General features: G+C 39.8%; 1 long non-coding RNA gene across 1 annotated transcript in view; it reads left to right on the forward strand.

Moving 5' to 3' along the window:
• LOC144291938 (uncharacterized) overlaps positions 1-5,770 on the forward strand; it is a 34,789-nt gene extending 29,019 nt beyond the window's left edge. Inside the window, exons 3-4 of the long non-coding RNA XR_013359479.1 lie at positions 5,159-5,180; positions 5,386-5,770. This is a non-coding gene — a long non-coding RNA (uncharacterized LOC144291938). The remainder of the gene's footprint in view (positions 1-5,158; positions 5,181-5,385) is intronic.
• The last annotated feature ends 230 nt before the right edge of the window (positions 5,771-6,000 follow it).

Here is a 6,000-nt window from a genome sequence, read left to right on the forward strand (position 1 = left end):
AGAGATCAGAACTGTAGAACAGATCAACAAAACCAGGAGTGGGTTCTTTGAAAGAATTAATGAGATAGATAAACCACTAGCCAGTCTTATTTAAAAGAAAAAAGACTAAATTAATAAAATCACAAATGAAAGAGGAGAGATCACAGCCAATACCAAGGAAGTACAAACGATTTTAAAAACGTATTATGAGCAGCTATATGTCAACAAATCAGGCAACCTAGAAGAAATGGATGCATTTCTGGAAAATCACAGATTACCAAAACTGGAAGAGGAAGAAACAGAAAATCTTAACAGGTCTATAACCAGCAAGGAAACTGAAGCAGTCATCACAAACCTCCCAAGACACAAAATTCCAGGGCTAGATGGCTTCCTAGGGGAATTCTGTCAAAGGTTTAAAGAAGAAATAATACCTATTCTTCTAAAGCTGTTTGAAGGACAGAAAGGGACAGAATACTGCCAAACTGGTTTTATGAGGCAGCATTACCTTGATTCTAAAACCAGACAAAGACCCCACCTAAGAGAAAATTACAGACCAATATCCCTGATGAACATGGATACAAAAATTCTTTCAAGATACTAGCAAATAGGATCCATAGTGTATTAAAAAGATTATTTACCATGACCAAGTGGGATTTATCCCCAAGATGCAAGGGTAGTTTAACACTTAAACAATCAACGTAATAGATCACCTCAACAAGAGAAAAAAAACAAGAACTCTATGATCTTCTCAATAGATACAGAGAGAACATTTCACAAAATACAGCATCCGTTCCTGATTAACCCTCTTCAATATGTAGGAATAGAGAAAACATGCCTCAGTATCGTAAAAGCCATTCATGAAAAGCTCACAGCGAATATCATTCTCAATGGGAAAAACTGAGAGCCTTTTCCTGAAGATCTGGAGCATGACAGGGATGTCCACTCTCACCACTGCTATTCAACATAGTACTAGAAGTCCTAGCCTCAGCAATCAGACAACAAAAAGAAATAAAAGACATTCAAATTGGCAAAGAAGTAGTCAAACTCTCCGTTTTTGCAGATGACATCATACTGTATATAGAAAACCCAAAAGCCTCCACCCCAAGATTGCTAGAACTCATACAGTAATTCAGCAATGTGACAGGATACAAAAATCAATGCCCAGAAATCAGTGGCATTTCTATGCATTAACAATGAGCCTGAAGAAAGAGGCTAAGGCATCAATCCCATTTACAATTGCACCCAAAAGCATAAGATACCTAGGAATGAACCCAATCGAAGAGGTAATGGATCTATACCCTAAAAACTACAGAACACTTCTGAAAGAAATTGAGGAAGAGAGAAAGATATGGAAAAACATTCCATGCTCATGGATCAGAAGAATAAATATTGTGAAAATGTCTGGGGTACCTGGATGGCTCAGCAGTTGAACATCTGCCTTCTGCTCAGGCATGATCCTGGAGTCCCGGGATCGAGTCCCACATCGGGCTCCCTGAATGGAGCCTGCTTCTCCCTCTGCCTGTGTTTCTGCCTCTCTCTGTGTCTCTCATGAATAAATAAATAAAATCTTAAAAAAAAGTCTGTGCTACCCTGGGTAATTTACATGTTTAGGGGAATCCCTATCAAAATACCGTGGACTTTCTTCACAGAATTGGAACAAATAATCTCAAGATTTGTATGGAATCAGAAAAGACCCCGGATTGCCAGGGGACTATTGAAAAAGAAAACCAATGCTGGGGCATCACAATGCTGGATTTCAAGCTGTATTACAAAGCTGTGATCATCAAGACAGTATGGTATTGGCACAAAGACAGACACAGATCAATGGAACAGAATAGAGAACCCAGAAATGGCCCCAACTCTATGGTCAACTAATATTCTACAAAGCAAGAAAGACTATCCACTGGAAAAAGGACAGTCTCTTCAATAAATGGTGCTGGGAAAATTGGACAACTACATGCAGAAGAATGAAACTAGACCATTCTCTTACACCATACACAAAAATAAACTCAAATGGTTGAAAGATCTAAATGTGAGACAAGAATCCATAAAAATCCTAGAGGAGAACACAGGCAACACTTTTTTTGAACTTGGCCACAGTAACTTCTTGCAAGATCCATCTACAATGGCAAGAGAAACAAAAGCAAAAATGAGGGCAGCCCTGGTGGCCCAGTGGTTTAGCACCGCCTTCAGCCCCAGGAGTGATCCTGGAGACCCAGGATCGAGTCCCACATCCAGCTCCCTGCATGGAGCCTGCTTCTCCCTCTGCCTGTGTCTCTGCCTCTCTCTCTCTGTGTCTGCTATGATTAAATAAATAAAATCTAAAAAAAAAAAAAAAGCAAAAATGGACTATTGGGAGTTGATCAGTATAAAAAGCTTCTGCACAGCAAAGGAAACAGTCAACAAAACTAAAAGACAACCTACAGAATGGGAGAAGATATTTGCAAATGACATATCAGATAATGGGCTAGTATCCAAGATCCATAAAGAACTGATTAAACTCAACACCCAAGAAACAAAAAATCCAATCATGAAAAGAGCAGAAGACATGAACAAAAGTTTCACCAAAGAAAACATAGACATGGCCAACAAGCACCTGAGAAAATGCTCCACATCACTTGCCATCAGGGAAATACAAATCAAAACCACAATGAGATACCACCTCACACCAGTGAGAATGGTGAAAACAATAAATGGTGAAAATTAATAAAACAGGAAACAACAACAAAAAATAAAACAATAAATAAAGAGGGTATGGAGAAGGGGGAACCCTCTTGCATTGTTGGTGGGAATGTGAACTGATACAGCCATTCTGGAAAACTGTGTGGAGGTTCCTCAAAGAGTTAAAAACAGAGGTACCCTCTGACCCAGCAATTGCACTACTGGGGATTTACCCCAAAGATACAGATAAAGTGAAACACTAGAGCACCTGCACCCCAATGTTCATAGCAGTAATGTCCATGATAGCCAAACTGTGTAAGGGGCCTCAGTGTCCTTCAACAGATGAATGGATAAAGAAGATGTGGTCTATATATACAATGGAATATTACTCAGCCATCAGAAATGATGAATACCCACGATTTGCTTCATCATGGATGGAACTGGAGGGTATTATGCTGAGTGAAATAAATCAATCAGAGAAGGACAATCACCATATGGTTTTACTCATACTTGGAATATAAGAAATAGTGAATGGGATTATAGGGGAAAGGAGATAAAATGAGTGGGAAAAATCAGAGATGGTGACAAAATATGAGAGACTCCTAACTCTGGGAAATGAACAAAGGGTTGTGGAATGGGTGTTGGGCCAGTGGTTGGAGTAATTGGGTGATGGGCACTGAGAAGGGCACTTGATGGGATGAGCCCTGGGTGTCATACTGTATGTTGTCACATCGAACTTCAATAAAAACAAATAAAAAAAGAAACAGATAAGGCCACAGCCTGTGCAATGAGCCTCTACATGATTTTCTTTTTATATGGACAAATCCCAACTCTGTAAGCATATAGTCATGGAAGGCAGGGTTCCATGGAGGTCTTTAGTGAAACGCTTTCTCTCTGAAATATCAATTGTAAACTCTGAATAAAACATAAATCCTACTTTTGAAAAAAAAAAAAAGTATCAGGGCACCACGCTCAAAGTACAGGCTCTTGCAGAGTTCTGCACACCAGATTATAATGCTAGTTTGTCTGTGCATTGAGCCCAGATGTGTCTACTCTTCATCTGAGACCCATAATCCAAAAAATAAAAGTTGCCCTCCTCCCCTACTGCATACATAGTTGAGGACCATGGGTGGGACAACATACTGTCCCACTAGGAAACATCCACTGAGATTCTGAAGTCCTGCTGGGTAGACTTAAGTGGAACCCCTACCTGCTAAGGGCAATGTTCCTTAATTAAATCCTAGTTCTGTGGGGCTTCACAGGCAGGGCTTCTGGGGTCCCTCACCTTTGCCCTCGGGAGAGGACCTTCCTTTTATGTTGTTCTCATTGGCAACACCTAAAAAGGGTGTTAGAGGTTGTGTCCTTTCAAGGCTGAGCCCCTCATTCTACTTCCTTTTTTACAGAAAGTTGGAGGTCCAAAGATCATTTTAAGTCTCATTATAAACCATTTTGTCCAGATTTTTGGCAATAGATCTCTCTCAAAAAGCCAAAAACATAATCCATTTCTTACCAATTTAATTTTCATCAACTCCATATGCCATTGTCACACCTGAATTCTTGAGAAATGCCTCTCTCTCCCTCCCTCCCTCCTTGTCTGTCTGTCTCTCTTTCTGATGTGATAAGCGACCCTCAGTTCAGTATTTGCTACAAGTCTGACTTTTAATTGCCTTTTTCCTCAAATATTTCCCAACATTATTGTTTGAAATCAAGAAGCAGTCCCCAGATTTCTTGAGTCTATTCTTTTTTTACTTTCAGCTAATATCAACCAACACATAATATCAACATTCTTCTTAACAAACTCTTATTTTTGAAGTAGGAGTTTTAATTTTCTGGGCTATTATTATTATTATTATTATTATTATTATTATTATTATTACAGCATAAGTGGTGCTCTTACCAAATATTTCACCAGCACCTGGCACATGGACCACCCCTGGGTGGACCACCCTTCCAGCCTCCAGCACAAAATGTGGTATCCTTTCTTGCAGTAGTGAGAACTTATAGAAGAATAGATTTAATGAGTGGAGAGAATAAATGAAGAGTCCTGTTTCAGCCAAAGCAATTTTTGAGATGCCAGTTAGACATACACTATGAATTTGCAATTCAGGGAAGGGATTAATGGTGAAGATATCAAAGAGGGAGTCATTAGCCTCTTATTTCTTTATGTAGTAAGAAAGATTAAATAAACAAAATAAATGATGAACTTATTCCAGATGAAATTCACTAATTTGGAATCCCCTAAATGAGGCATTTTTGAAACTCAAGGCAACATTGGAAGACTTTGTTACTCTGAAGCATGCAAACCCCACCCCCTTTTGCACTCTCACCCTTCAACCACAAGAATTATTGCCTTCAAGAACACTGATGTCAAGAGAAACAGAGGTGTACCTTGAGCATCCTGGAGAATGCAAAAACCTGTGAACCTCCCATACCCCAAAATAATCTAAGTTCTTTTCAGGTCTAATAGTTTCTGACTGCATAACTATAAATTAAATGTACCATTCTTCTTTTATTATAGACACTCTGAAATATTAAAGAAGGTTAGGGATCCCTGGGTGGCGCAGCGGTTTGGCGCCTGCCTTTGGCCCAGGGCGCGATCCTGGAGACCCGGGATCGAATCCCACGTCAGGCTCCCGGTGCATGGAGCCTGCTTCTCCCTCTGCCTGTGTCTCTGCCTCTCTCTCTTTCTCTCTCTGTGACTATCATAAATAAATAAAAATTAAAAAAAAAAAATAAATAAAGAAGGTTAATAATTAAAGCTAATCTTGAACCAGTTCAAAGCTCCAGCACTAATAATCTGAGCCACTTGGCTATTTCTGTGACTTCCTCATCATGCAGAAATCTGTTCATCAGTACTCCTAACACCTCAGGCAGGTAGACTTGGTGAAGAGACAGTATGGCCTGCCTCACCTCATTGCATCTATATGGACAATTCCAGAAACTCACAGAGATTTTGCTCAACTGTCTTCACTCATCTAGGCTCAAGTAAACAATCAATTTAAAGTAGTTCATTTGGGGGAACCCTGGGTGGCTCAGCGGTTTAGCGGCTGCCTTTGGCCCAGAAAGTGATCTTGGAGTCCGGGATCGAGTCCCGCGTCAGGAGCCTGCTTCTCCCTCTGCCTGTGTCTCTGCCTCTCTCTCTCTCTCTATCATGAATATATAAATAAAAAAATCTTAAAAAAAATAAAGTGGTTCATTTGTGTCTTTTTTGTCTTTATAGATGTGAATAAGTATGTCATCCATGTGTACATGTGTACATCAATGTGCAGCTTAACAACATGGCATTAAATATTTCACTGCTTGGGTGAATACAGGTACTCAGTTGATGCCTGAGTCCCAGCTTGAATTAAGTATTTATCG

Source organism: Canis aureus, chromosome 20 (genome assembly GCF_053574225.1).
Source record: "Canis aureus isolate CA01 chromosome 20, VMU_Caureus_v.1.0, whole genome shotgun sequence".
Taxonomy (NCBI): Eukaryota; Metazoa; Chordata; class Mammalia; order Carnivora; family Canidae; genus Canis; species Canis aureus.